The sequence below is a fragment of the Hipposideros armiger genome, unplaced genomic scaffold (assembly GCF_001890085.2).
Source record: "Hipposideros armiger isolate ML-2016 unplaced genomic scaffold, ASM189008v1 scaffold_18, whole genome shotgun sequence".
NCBI lineage: Eukaryota > Metazoa > Chordata > Mammalia > Chiroptera > Hipposideridae > Hipposideros > Hipposideros armiger.
In genome coordinates this window covers 2,776,959-2,792,013 of record NW_017731368.1, presented here as the reverse complement: position 1 = coordinate 2,792,013, position 15,055 = coordinate 2,776,959, and the positions used below count along the sequence as shown (strand labels likewise).

Genomic DNA, 15,055 nt, shown 5'->3' with positions numbered 1-15,055 from the left:
GAAGGAATAAATGTATGCATTTTTCTGCAGCTGTGGGTTTGTTTGTTTTCCACTTTTTGGATGGTGTCCTTTGAAGCAAAAAGAAGTTTTTAATTTTGATAAGTCCAATTTATCTATTTCGTTCTTTGTTTGCTTATGCTTTGATGTCCTACCTAAGGATCCATTGCCAAAGCCAAGGTCATGAAGATTTACCCTTGTATTGTCTTCTAAGAGCTCTATAGTTCTAGCTCTTACAGCTAGGTCGTTGATCTATTTTGAGTTAATTTTTGTACGTAGTATAAGGAAAGATCCCGGTCAGCTGTGATTCTGATAGGGGTTGTGTTGAATCTGTAAATGAATTTTAAGAGTATTGCCATCTTAACAATATTAAGTTTTCCAATCCATGAATGTTGGATAGTTTTAAATTTATTTAGGTCTTCTTTAATTTCAACAATGTTTTGTAGCTTTCAGAGTATTTTGCACTTTTGTTAAGTTTCTTCCTCTGTATTCTACCCTTTGTTATGCTATTGTGAATGGAATTTTTTTCTTGATTTTATCTTTTAGGTTACTCATTGCAAGTGTATAAAAATACAATTGTGTATGTTCATCTTGTATCTTGCAAACTCTCTGAATTGTTTATTCTAATAGTTTTTTTTAGTGGATTCCTTAGGATTTCTGTATATAAGATCTTGTCATCTGTAAATAGAGATATTGGGCTGTCGTAAAAGTCATTTTTTTCTATGTTTTTCATTGCAAAAATGTGTCATGACTTTTCCGACAACCCAATAGTTTAATTCTTCTTTTCCAATCTGGATGCCTCTTATTTAATTTTCTTTTCTTATTGCTCCAGCTAGAACCTCCAGTAAAATGTTGACTAGGAGCGGCAAGGGCAGACATCTTGTTTTGTTTCTGCCCTTAGTGGGAAAGCATCCAATCTTTCACTATTAACTGTGATGTTAACTGTGGGGTTTTTGTAGATGCCCTTTATCAGGTTGATGAAGTTCCCTTCTATTCCTTGTTTGTTTAGTCCCTATATTCTTTCTGATGCTTCTTTCCTGGGTAGTTTCCTCAGATGCTAAATACTTGAGGGGGACCTTCTGCAAATCTCCAGGTTCTCTCTGTGTGTGCATTTCTCTCCTCTCTGGTACTCTGTCTTATGTCTGTGAATTCTGGCAGCCTTAGTCTCCCGACCTTTAGCTCCATCTTTTCAATTCAGGGAGTATTCCACTTTAGTTCCTCCTCCCTTTGGAAACTCAAGGCAGTGAGCTTGGACAATCAGAGCTCCCCTTGATCTTTTCCCATTTCTCATGGGTCGCTGTCCTTTATTGCTTGGTGTCCAATATCTTTAAAATGTTTTGTCTTTTTTTTAGTTGCTTTAACAAGAAGATAAATCTAGTCCTTATTACTCCATCTTAGATGGAAATGGAAGTCTGTGGACTATCTTTTCATGAACCAAAATTTAGCAGACTTTTCCTTTATTGTTTGAGTGTATTGAGTCTTCATTAAGAAAGTCTTCCGTATACACCTGAAACTAATAATAAAATATGATAATAATTAAAAAAAGAAAGTCTTCCTTACCCTAAAGGTCATAAGGATATTCTAGATTTTCTCCAAAAGTTGTAAGGTTTTTCTTTTCACATTTAAGCCTTTAATTCATCTGTAATTGATTTTTGTGTTTTGTCTGAAATGAAGGATACAGGTCAAGTCTGGAAGTAGCATGTTCCATTTAACCTGGCTATGATTTGACTGGTATTGTATTGAATAGATTGAGGAAAATGGGTATCATTTTAATGTAAAACATTGGCTCTTTCTGTATCTATCTTCCTATCAATACTGGTGGGTTAGTTTTAGTTTTTTCCTGTTACAAAGAATATCTTTGTGAGCGTACTCAACCATGCCTTTTGGTACAGATGTGCAAGAGTTTCTTTAGGGCATGTATCTGAAGTGGAATTGTTAGGTCATAGGCGAAGATGAATTTGCCATGAAGCTAATAAAGCTAATTTTAAAAATAATGTTATATTACATTTCTTAAAGAGAATGTCTCCCCTGCTTTAAATACAGCTCAGATCTCCAAATACCTAGATTTGCCCCTAGTCACAGAACAGACTAAATGAAAATACAGAAAAGTCAAACGGAGAAGGATTTGATGCAGGAAATTAGGTCAAAGACTGTTGGAAGGACTGGAGGAGCAAAAGGGAGGAGATTTCACATAGCAGTTAGGAAGCTGGTACTGCCCCTGGGCTGAAGTGCCCTCCTCTGTGTGGCACGGGGCTGCAAGTTTGCAAACTATGCCTTCCAGCTGGCTTCCAGCTACATTCTGCTAGGAAGACCCTGACAGTGAACTGGAAGGCAGGAAGAAGGAAGAAGCCATTTCTTTTTTTTCTTTTTTTTTTAGTTTTTAAAGATTTTATTGGGGAATTTGGGGAGGGGACAGCATTGGGGAACCGGGGAAGGGGAACAGACAAGTTGCTGTCCTTCTGTTCTTCAGTCTGGTTGTAGAGGACGTTGCTTCACTGGCCCAAGTTGGCACCATCATTGCACTCTTCCCAGGCAAGGCAGATCAGTTGCCGGCTTTTGGACAGACGCTCACTGCAGCTGCTGGCCGGTCATGCTGGCTGCCGGTTACACATGGTAGCCCATGGCAACTCACTGCCACAGGGGCTGCAGCCTACGCCGTCACCGGCGACTCTCAGCAGCCCAGCTCCAGGTTGAGCTGTTGTTCAGCATCTTAGCTGTAGAAGGCAGTGTCACTGGCCCTCATACGTGGGATCCGAACCGGGGCCCTCTGGCGTCCCAAGCCAGCTCTTAACCAATGTGCCACTCGGCCGGCCCAAGCCATTTATTCTCTGTTGCTGGTGACTCTTCTGGTAGCGTCAGCATCGGTAGTGGGTGGTGGCTTCCAACAGCAGCGAAGGCAGCAGCAATGCTTCCAGTGGCTGCTCGGCTCCCAGTGCACCTCGTTGTCCTCAGTCCTCTCACACTCTCACCCTACCAGATACCTAGCTCTGTTTTGATCTACAGGCCTTCGCATGTCCATTTTCTTTCCGTTAGTTGGGACTTCCCAGCTCTGGGACTCAGAACGCTCTGGCAAGCACCGTCAGCGTCTTCACCTTCTCCTCCAGGGAACAGCACTGGCTCTACAGCCCCCAGCCCTCGTGCTTCCTTCAGCCCCGCAGCTCTGCTTCTGAGTGCTGGCGTCCATCACTGTTAGCAAACATCGCATGGCCCTGCTCCAAACACTGGTGCAGCTACATCATAGCTTCCCTTTGCCTTCCTGTCTCTAAGTTGAGTAATCGTTTCCTCCAAGTGCTGCCTGACACCTCCACCATCCGTGACAAACAGAGTTTTTATAGCCGCAAGTTGAAGGTGAACCCACAGAACCCACAGATTCCTGGCAAAAAAAAAAGAGAAGCTGGAAGCAGGTTTGGGTAATCTCCCGTGTAGCCACCAGAGGGCAGCAGACACCGGCTAAAGCTGCTGAGTTGCCAAGCCCTGAGTGTTCATAAAGCTTTTTGGCTTTGAAGTATTTGGCCAGAGTCCTGCAGGCTGACAGTCCTTAGCTCCCCTCTCTGGAAGCCCAGCAGTGAACCCCTCAAGGGCTCCCCTGTTCCAGAGCCTCCCTCCCTCCAGGATGTCCCCACAGCCCTCCCTCCTCCATGCCTGCCCTCCCACTCAAAGTAAAAGCCGGAGTCCTCTGGTCCTGGTCCTTACGTGGCCTCATGGATCCGGCCCACTACTGCTCTCCTGCTGCTCACAGTCGCTGCAGCCCCTTTTGGCTCCTTGCTGCTTCCAGAGGCCTCAGTCGCAACCACATTCAGGGTCTTGTGCCTCTGTTCCCTCCGTAAGACTTCCTCCACACGGCTGCAAGGCTTGTTTCCGTGAACTCCTCCAAGACTTTGCTCTGTGAGGCCTTCCCTGAGCACAGCCCACATGGTAGACTTGGAGTTGCACCACCCAGGCCCCCTTCTAGAAGGCTCTACAGGGAGAGTGATCACCAGACAACTTCTAGCTCTCCGTTCCCCCCAGGGTGCACCTCAGCTGCACAGAGGCTCTCCTGAGGCCACACTTCCCAGGGCAGCCCTCACCTGGTGACTGAGTGAAGACGGAGCTGAGGGGCAGGACTCTGACAGCCGTACCTGCTCCCCAGCTCCCCACCGAGGCTTTGTCAGACTTGCGTCGCCCGCACTGCCATTCGAGCTCTCCCTCTGCCCCATCCCCCTTGCCCCATCCTTTCCTTTCACAGGCATCGACCTCAGACTCCACCTCAGCCTGTGCTTCCAGAGGACCTAACCTGTGACACCCAGTGCTACCCATGCCCCTCCCTGCTTTACTTTTCTCTGTAGAATTATCACCATCTAACTCACGAGTCAGTTTGCTCTCCCAGTGCCTCTCCTCACTAGAATGGAAGCTGGGTGAGGACAGGGACTTTGTCTCTTCATAAACGTATCCCCAGCCCCTAGAAGAGTGCCTGTGATACAATAGGTGCTAAATAAATGCGATGGACGAATGAATGAGTGAGTGAATGAGACAAGGACCTGTGGTTAGTTTGGTAAAGCTGGAGAAAGATACAAAATACTGACACATTTAACACCCCAAACTGTTATACCAAGAGAAAGAAGCCTGATCCCAAAGAGGACAGACTGCGGTTCCATTTATAAGAACTTCTAGAACAGAAGAAACCAACCAACGGTGGGGGAAAGTCAGCCTCAGGGCCTTCCTGGAGGACAAGGCCTGACTCCCAGGCCGGGCAGGCAGCCCCTGTGCCTCAGTTCCTCTTTCCAGCCCCAGCTCAGGGCCCCCTTCACTGAGTGGCCCTGGGCAAGTCACGGCCTCTACCTGGGCTGCAGTTTCCCCCATGTAAATTCCCACAGAGGTGGACAAGATGGCTGCGTGCTTCCCTCCATAAGCCACAGTCCCCTGTGCTAGCCTGCAGGTGGCTCAGGCCTCTGTGGCAGGGTGAGGATGGCCCCCCAGGCCATGGAGCCCCCCCTTGGGCAGACCTGCATGGGGCTGAGTGCTGGGCACCAACCATAAGGGGGGCCGGGGCTCCTTGTGCTCCCCCAAAGCACAGGGCTTGGAGGGTGAGGGATCTGGCGGTCCCTCCTCACCTTTTGTTCCTGTCTCTGGGGCTTTGCAAGCCAATGAAAATGCAGCCCTGAGAATAAAAGCCCCTTGTCCACAGTTTTGTACCCTAATCCTCTTACGTGTCACCAGCGGAAAGCCGGAGCCAGTGGCAGGAGAGCCGCTCTGATTTCCCTGCCAGCCGTCCCCTGTCCCACACTCTGATGCCAGCCCAGTCCCATCACAAAGGGCTGGCACCCGGGCTAACCAACTGCACCGCTGAATGTAATCGCCACTCAGGCCTCGGATGACAGTCATCAGACTGTGAGCTCTGGTCCGGGCTGGACAGCCTGGGAAAGTCTGAGCACCACCCACCCCGCGATCTATAGGCCAGTTCAGAGGCTCACCTTTGCCCAGTGTGGCCCGGACCAGGGGTCTGCCTCCCTCCCCTAGGAGGCTAGATTGTTCCTTGAGCAATAACGGGCCTTGATTGGGTAGTTATGGGGTCTCTCTGGGTTTGCCCATCCCTTCAGGAAGCGTAGATGGAGCCCCAGCTCTCAGCGGAGCCTGACAGGGCTCTGGGCATCTGAATGGGGCATGTGTACCCTAGGGAGTTAGGACTTCAGGAAGCCAGGGGATAAACTGGGTATCAGTTTTACTTGAATATTTAGTAGGGGGAGAAGTTAAAAGCAGGGTGTTGTGTGTGTCCTGGGAACCCAGTCAAGAGGAAGGCCCTTCAAGGTACCGCAGTCCTGCGGGCAGGATGAGCTGGGGACCGAGTCCGAGGCAGAGGACAGACTGTGCAACAAGCCAGAGGAAGAGCTGAGATGCAAGAGGTGACATTTTGGGACAGAAGCCAGAGTGGACGTGGGGGCAGGTGAGGCCACACACCCTGACATTGAGACATTGGGTATTCCCTTGCTGCAAACTGTGGTGGGGCAGCTGGGAGAAGATTGCAGGTGGGGCCCCTCCTGACTGGGGGTGGCAGGTTCAGCCTTGCCTGGTTCAAGAGCCCATCCTGACCAAGGCAGTTCATACATCAGAAGTGGGGTCACTCTGGGCTGGGAACTAGGCATGGGCCCAACATGGGTGTCCTACAGCCTTCAAAGGAAAAAACCCCAGGCAATGGGGCCCCTAGCACACGTGGGGCGTCTTGCCTCCACTGCTTCCTGAGCCCACCCTAATCACGCTTCCATCCCCACCATTCCCCGGGACCTGCTCGTGTCAAGGTCACCAAGGACCTCCACGTTGGTAACCCACAGTCAGGCCACATGGCTCGCCATCTTAGTTGAGCATCAACAGCACTTCACCCAGCTGATCGCTCCTTGACACAAGTTCCTTGGCGCTGTCACCTGGCTGTCCCTTCCTGACCACTCCTTCTCAGCACCTTTTGGAGGCTCTTCCTGTCTCCCCAAACCTCCTCACCAGCATGGCCCCCAGGGCCTGGAGCCCACAAAATTTTGCTTTAAAAATAATTGCTGCCAGGCTCTCTGCCGGGTATTGGCAAAAGGTCAACCCCCTCTTTCCTCCTGCACCTCCCTGGACCCCTGCTGGGACCCTGCCCTAGTTACCCTCCCATCCCTACACCAAACACAGCTGCCCCTCCTTACGCCAGGGTCTTGACACAGTACACAAAACATGGCTTAGAGCCGAAAGGTTAAGATAGCTCTCCAAAGATTTCCTACTGTACCTGACACATGTCACCCACTTCCCACCCCTGTTGATCATTCATTAATTCCTTCATCACTCATTCCACCCGCATGGATTCACTTCTGTGCCCCTCGGGAAACACAATGAAGAAGACAAACACTTCAGCGAGGAACCAGAATATAAATGCTGCACCCAAAGGAGGGATTTTTAAAATAGAAATTCCAAAATATTTTCTCCTAAAAGATTAATAAAAGCATAAAGATTCTGCCTGGGTGAAGATATGGAACAAATAATATAAGAAAGTTGAGAGACAAGAAATAGTCTGGGGGTGACCGGTTAGCTCAGCTGGTTAGAGCGTCGTGCTGTTAACACCAAGGTTGCTGGTTCGATCCCCGCATGGGCCACTGTGAACTGCGTCCTCCTTAAAAGAGTCAACTATGCCATTGTAGCATGAAAAAATGTGTAACCAATGACCATGGCTGTTCCCCCAATAAAATTAAAAAAGAAAAGTCTGGAAAATAAAACCCTGTAGAAATACCCTATTAAATATTGTATGTCCTACTCACTAAGCACTTTGTAAAAAAGTAAAGTACACAAAAAGAAAATCATACAGGGATGTGTGACATTATTTTAATTGTGTACTTGAAAATAATTTGACATCTGAGGGCTGTCATGAGAATTAAGGGAGATAATGCTGTTGAGTACCTTGCAGAGTGTCTGGCCCGATGGCAGATATTATTCGGTTCATTAATCACCATTCAATAATGCTTGCGGAATCGAGGGCTACTGTGAAGGAATATCCAACTCACCTGAGGGTTAAGCAGGCACCTTCCAAGGTTCCCCATCAAGCCCGTGTCACCTACGCACTTCTGTTGAGAAACTGCCAGGGAAGTCAAGATGTGCTGTAGGCCCTTGGCAGCCTCTGCTGACCCCAGAGGGAGGTCTGAAGCTAAAATGGGCCATCAGGGTTGTCTGGCATTGGGCCGAGGTGGCCAGGTTGTTTACCCGCACTTGCATCAGTTATTAGATGTGGGCCACCCTGGGAAGGGATGACCTTGGGCAAGGTGGCTCTGTGAGGCTGGGGCAGTGCCTGAGGGGCTGACTGCTGTAGACTGCAAGCTGGCCCCACACCTTCCTTGGAGAAATCTGGGCGGTGCATCTCAGCATACCACACAGGTGGGCATGGGGCTGGAGGTGGGCTGGAAGGACCAACAGGACCAGGCCAGGGCGGGGGCAGAGATGACAGGCAGGGGGGAAGACTGACAGGGAAGCTCGGCCTGTGGTTGGACCCGGGCCAGATGGAGCCGGAACAACAATGTGGACCTGGGGCCACGTGAGCCCTGTCACAGACTGATGCCCTGCTAATGGGCTCAGAAAGTCAACTAGCACCCCAGGAAGCAGCAGCAGCAGCACGAGCCTTATAGTTTACGAAGCACTGTTTGCACTCTCCATTCCCTGTCGCCCCTCCATTATTAGCTGGCTTGCCACACTGCTAACCCTGCCCCCTGGGACCAACGTAGCTGGAGAGGAATTGACGCCAGGTGAGAGAGCCAGGCTCTGCAGCTGAGAGATGACTTACCAAGGGCTGGCTCGGGGCGTGAATGGCATACTCAGCAAACGTACAGATGGCAGAGACAAGACTAGTTAGCTCCTATGGAGTCTGGAGAACAGAGCTGGGGCTCAAAACATGATCTTAATAGGTTTGAAATATGAAACTCAGTTTTCACAAAGGCCAAATCCAGCACATGGGCCCCCAAATCCAACTGAACAGACACAGCAGTTACCTCCCTCAGGAGAATGACACCAGGGACTATATGGGCACCAGCTCAGGATGATGTGACACAGGGATGCGTGATGCTTGTCATGGGAACAAGGCAAGTCAGTGAGGTCCTCAGGCCCTAAGGGTAAGGGATATACCTGCTCAGAACTCACACTCTCCCCGTCCAGCCCATACTCAGCACCCAGGACCCCAGAATCTGTTGCCCAAATGGCCCCAAGCCTGCTTCTCTGGCCCTCTTCCCTAGGGATGGGGTCCCCAGAGGCGAAGGGGGTGTGAATAAAGCTGGGACATGTGAACAGAGATGTCCTCATGTGTGTCCCTGAAGAACATGGAGCCCAGTAAAATGGACGAGGGCCAGGCAGAGCTGCTCTCCCAGCCCCACCACACGCTGGGACAGAAATCTGAGTCCAAGAACTCTAAATGCAAGCTTAGCCTTCCAAGTCACTGGGAAGGTGTGAAGGCCCAAGTAGAGGTTTATTATTGAATGGTTAGCTTGCATTTTAACTTGTAAACTTTCAGACATGACTCTGCGTTTGTACTCCGGCCCTGGCCCTGTGAATGCTAGGGTGGGCCTGGGGCACGTGGCTCCTCTGGGCTCACAACCTGGAGTACCGAGACCCCTTCTGGACCCACCCAGGATGTCCTGAGAAGAGCACCCGTGACACTGAGAGGCCAGGAGAGCCACCATGTGAGGGACTGGAGAAGAGAGGGTCAGGGACAGCATTCCCGTTGCCTTTTGGTCCTGAAAAGGAGACTGACTGATTCATTCTAAGTGCTCACAGAATAGAACCAGGACCAGGGGTGACTCAGGAGGCAGGGAGGCTCAGTAGAAAAATGACCCATTTAACAAGAAGGTGGGGAAGGGGGCAGAAGGACAAAACGGGGCGGAGGCGGGGATGGATTTGCTGAAAGAAGTCCCCTGTACTAGGCTCATGGCCTTTGGGTATTTTCTAGAGGTGACCTAAGCCACAGCTAGAGGACCAGGACCAGCCACTAATTAAGCTCTTCCCTGGCCTGAGAATCTCTCAAAAAGCATGCTGCAAGCCTCCCGCAGAAAAGGCCTCCCCTGGTCCTGCCATTTTGCATCTGAAAACACTTTTCATTTTCCAAGAAGGGTAAGCTGGGGCACAGAGCGCGAAATCCCAGCAGCACCTGGGACCCAGCTCTCCCTTACAGAGGACCTGCCATCTACTCCTGCTGGCCCTGCTCTCATCTGCTGTCTGTGGGTTTGGCGTGGTCTCTGGGGGGTGTGTGTGACAATTCTCACATGGACACATCTTCATGAATGCCAGAGCCAGGGTCCTGTGCCTAGTGCTTGGCAGGGCCTGCGCAGCCACAGGAGCCGGAGGGGGGGTCCCTTTTCCTGTGGGAACTCATTTCAGTTGCCAGTACAGTGAGGAAAAGAGCTGTGTCACTTGGCTTTCTGGTGGTTTCTCCTGGCAACCTTGCGTGGCCTTGTTGTGACCTTGGGCAGGGACCCAGTCTACCCAAGGGTTTCCATTTCTCCATCTGTAGAACAAGGGTGAACTTCTGGCCTGCAGAGCCAGCCAGACCAGGAAGCATGCCATCCTCCTTGAGAGGGTGAAGCAGCAGTCAGAGTAAAGACAAGTGAGAAGCAGGGCCTGCCGCCTCCTGAGAGAGGCCCAATTAAGGCAGTGAGCAGTTCCCACCAGAGACCCTGGCCAACCCTCAAAGCCGGCCAAGTGGGCCGGCAGCGGCAGGCTGTGTGATTAACGATGGCGGCTCAGGCCGCCCACTGGGCCTGGCCTCAGGGACTTCAAACGAGCGCACGTAGTGCCAAGGGGGCAGCAGGCCAGCTCCCTTTCTTCCGCGGGGTAGGAATGAGAGGGAGCCAGCGCCAGAGCAAAGCCGAACAAAGGGCCGTGCTTTTGAGGCCTCCTGGAATTTCTGCACAGGCCTCTACTGCGGGCCCATAGATGGGGAGTCACTGGGGATCCAGATATGCGTTCACTCCACAGGCCCTCAAATACACCCCAAAGGCAGCTCAGCCTTATTCCAGGCCTTATTCCATGTTTACATGGATGTAAACAAGAAACTGCGCTGTTCTCAAAGAACTAGAGTCATCCATCCATCCATCCATCCATCCATCCATCCATCCATCCATCCATCCAACAAAGACTGCTGCCTACTTACTGTGCCTTGGGGCCAGCTGTGAACATGACAGAATCTCTGCTATCAAAAAACTATATTCTGGGCCGGCCTAGTGGCGCGTTGGTTAAGAGCTGGCTTGGGACGCCAGAGGACCCCGGTTCGGACCCCACATATGAGGGCCAGTGACACTGCCCTCTACAGCTAAGATGCTGAACAACAGCTCAACCTGGAGCTGGGCTGCCGTGAGTCAAGTCGCCGGCGACAGCGGTAGTCTGCAGCCCCTGCTGCAGTGGGTTGCCATGGGCTACTGTGTGTAGCCAGCAGCCAGCGTGAGCGGCCAGCCGCCGCCGTGAGTGGCCATCCAGAAGCCGGCGACTGATCTGCCTCGCCCGGGAAGAGCTCAATGATGGTGCCAACTTGGGCCAGTGAAGCAACATCCTCCAAAACTAGATTGAAGAACAAAAATGACAGCAACTTGTCTGTTCCCCTCCCCCAATTCCCCAATAAAATCTTAAAAAAAAAAAATGGACCACTCTGGTGAGTGACAATGGGGAGGCTGTGCATGTGAGGGGGGAGGGGTCATATGGAAAGTCTCTGTTCCTTCCTCTAAATTTTGTTATAAACCTAAAACTGCTCTTTAAAAAATAGTCTTAAAAAATAAATTACCAAGTAAAGTAAAACTTAGAGTAAAATTTATGGTCTTAATATGGGTATATTAGAAGAAAAACTGAAAAGTAATGAGCAAGCATCCACAAAGAAGTTAGAAAAAGAACAGCAAAGTAAACCCAAAGAAAGTTAAAGAATGGATACTGAAAACAATACTATGCCAAAAAACTGACATTTTAGATGAAATGGACAGATTTCTAGAAAAATACAACTTAACCAAAAGTGACACAAAAATAGAAAACTTCGGTAATCCTGTAACTGTTCAGGAAGTTAAATCCGTAATTAAGAAAACATTTCACAAAGAAAACTCCAGGCCCAGATGGCCTCACCGGTATGTTCTACCAAACATTCAAGGAAGAAACCGTGCCAACATTACACACTTCCAGAGAATATAAAAAGAGGATATTCTACTCAATACATTTTTGAAGGCTGAGATAACCTTGATACCAAATATCTAACAAAGATAGTATGAGAAAGGAAAGTTACAGGCCAAGTCTAACTCATGAACATACGTACATGCCCAAAAATCTAAAAATAGGTTAGCAAATTTAGCCTAGCAATAAATTGAAAGGTTAATGCATCCAACCAAGTTATATTTATTCCAAAATTGCAAGATAGGTTTAACATTTGAAAAACCAATGTAATTTTGTGTATTAAGAGAATAAAGGAGGGAAATTTTATATTTATCTCCATAGATGCAGAAAAGCTTTTGATAAAATTTAACATCCGTTCAAAGTAAAAACTCTTAGCAAACTATGACCAGAAGGACAGTTCTTTAATTTGACCTGGTATCTGCAAAAAGCCTATAGCAAACATTGTGTTTCAGGATGGAAGGTTGATACTTTCCCCTTGAGACTAGCAATGACACAAGGATGTCGGCTCTCACCATTATCTACTCATAAGGTACTGAAAGGTCCTGGCTCATGCAATAAACCAAGAAAGCAAATTATAATGTAGAAGGATTGTAAAGGAAGAAACAAGCTGTCGTTATTTGCAGACTGTATGATTATACACATAGGAGATCCAAAAGAATCTACATATACATTATTGCAATTATGAGAGTATTTATCAAGTTTACTGACTATCAAATCAATATTAAAAAACGTTTCTGTATAAAATGCAATAGAAACTAGAAAATTTAAATCTGAAAATTTTACTATAAAACAATACTATAAAAACATCAAGCACCTGGAAAGACAAACATATTTCATACATAAACTATAGAACAATATTTAGAGAAATTCTAGAAGACCTAAATAAGTGGGGAGATAGACTATGTTCATTGGTTGGACAACTCAATATTTGTAATGACTAATTCTCTTCAGATTGACCTATATAGATTCTATCTGGTTCCAACCAAAATCTCCAGGATTTTTGTTTTTGTGTGTTTTGGTGGAACCTGACAAGCTGGTACTAAAATGTACATAAAAATGCAAAGGACTCAAATTTGCCAAGGCGCTTTTGAGAAACAAAGTGGAAAGACTTGGTCTACTGGATATCAAAGCGTACTGTGCACCTAGAAACACAGTGTGACAGTGGTGCAGAGGTAGACACATAGAGTAGGGGAACAAAACAAAGATCTCAGAGATAGATCTATCTATCTATCTATCTATCTATATCTATATCTATATCTATATCTATATTGCAAAAATGACATTTCAGAGCAGTGGGAAAATGAGAAATTATAGCCTTTTCAATAAATGTTGCTTCACCAACTGAATATCTATTTGGGAAATAGATCCAAATGAAATTGGACCCCTCCTCATGTCATTTACAAAAGTCAGTTCCAGGTGGATTATAGACAGCACTGTGCTGATGAATGTTTGACAACCGAATCCCCAAGAGGAACAACCCCTGACTCTCAGTGCTCACTGAGTTCTATGGTGTAAATACTCCTTCCAAGCCACCAACGCAATGCTCAGTAGCTCTACGTTCGATGGTTATTTCCAACATACAGATTCAATTGACATAAATAACCTCAAGAGCATAAATAATAGTAAAATAAATAGGGAGTGATGAATTTTGCTTATTTGTTATCTTGGTATTATAATTTATTTAATTGTAAATTTGTACAGATTAATTTTTAATAAACGCTGTGTTTAACAAGGGCTCACAAAATACATGAAAATTTAACAACTTTCTCATGAGCCAGTATGAGCCAGCTCCATCCAACACTCTTGATTATAGACCCGAATGTGAAAAGCAAAAATATAGATTTTTTAAAAATATATTCTGAATACAAGTCCTTTATCAGATGTGTGTTTTGTAAATATTTTCTCCCCTCTCTGGTTCATCTTTTCATTTTCTTAACAGTGGTTTTCAAAGAGCAGAAATTCTCAATGTTTTTCAAAATGAAAAGCTTTATCAAGGGCCAGCCGAGTGGCGCGTTGGTTAAGAGCTGGCTTGGGACGCCAGAGAGCCCAGGTTCGGATCCTACATATGAGGACCAATGACACTGCCCTCTACAATAAGATGCTGAACAACAGCTCAACCTGGAGCTGGGCTGCCATAAGTCGCCAGTGCCGGGGATGGCGACGGCGATGGCGATGGCGATGGCGATGGCGATGGCGATGGCGACGGCTACGGCGCAGGCTGCAGCCCCTGCTGCAGTGGGTTGCCATGGGCTACCGTATGTAGCCAGCAGCCAGCGTGAGCGGCCAGCAGCCGCTGTGAGCGGNTGGGTTGCCATGGGCTACCGTATGTAGCCAGCAGCCAGCGTGAGCGGCCAGCAGCCGCTGTGAGCGGCCTTCCAGAAGCCAGCGACTGATGTGCCTCATCCGGGAAGAACGCAATGATGGTGCCAACTTGGGCCAGTGAGGCAATGTCCTCCACAACTGGACTGAAGAACAAAAAGACAGCAACTTGTCTGGTCCCCTTCCCCCAATTCCCCAGCGCTGTTCCCATCCCCCAACCCCTCAATAAAAAATTAAAAAAAAAAGCTTTATCAAGTTCAATTTAACTACAAATTCAATTACTTTAATAAATAGAAGGCTATTACAGTCATCTATTTCTCCCTGATTGAGCTTTAGTACTATTTACCTTTGAAGGACTCTGTCTCTTTTATTGAGGTGAACAAAGTTATTCGCATCAAATGGTTCATAAAATTCCTTCATTATTATTCTAATGTCTGTGGCATTTATTTGTAGTGCTGCATGACCCTTAGTTTTTGATCATTATGTCATTTGTGTCTTCTCTGTTTTTCTTGATCAGTCTGGCTAGAGGTTAAAATTTTTATTAACCTTTTCAAAGAATCATGTTTAGTTTCATTTATGGTCTCTATTGTTTTCTGGTTTTCTGTATCACTGATCTCAGTCGTGATCTTTATTATTTCCTTCATTCTGCTTGCCTTGGGTTTAATTTTTTCTGGTTTATTAAAAAGGAAGCTTAAATCATTGATTTGAAATCTTCTAAGATTATAGTATTTAATGCTATATATCTCCCTCCAAACACTGCTTTAGCTGTGTTTCCTAAATTTTGATCTGTTGCGTTTTCATTTTCATTCGGTCCAAAATATGGTCTTATTTCTCTTGTGATTTTGTTTTTGGATTATGGGTCAAAATGTGTTGTCTAATTTCCAAATGCTTGCAGGCAGTGGTTTCCAGATATCTTGGTTATTGATTTCTAGTTTAATTCTATTGTAAAGAGAGAACATGCTTTGTACGATTTCAAAACATTAAAATTTTTGAGATTTATTTTATGGCCCAGAATATCACTATCTTGATGAAAATTCTACGTGCACTTGAAAATAGTGTGTATTCTGCCATTATAGGGAACAGCGTTTTGGTAGGTCAATTAGTCAAGTTGGTT

General features: G+C 47.1%; 1 non-coding gene across 1 annotated transcript; it reads left to right on the top strand.

Moving 5' to 3' along the window:
* The first annotated feature begins 7,020 nt into the window (after positions 1-7,020).
* On the top strand, positions 7,021-7,094 carry TRNAN-GUU (transfer RNA asparagine (anticodon GUU)). Its single transcript has one exon. It is a non-coding gene; the product is annotated as a tRNA-Asn (tRNA).
* The last annotated feature ends 7,961 nt before the right edge of the window (positions 7,095-15,055 follow it).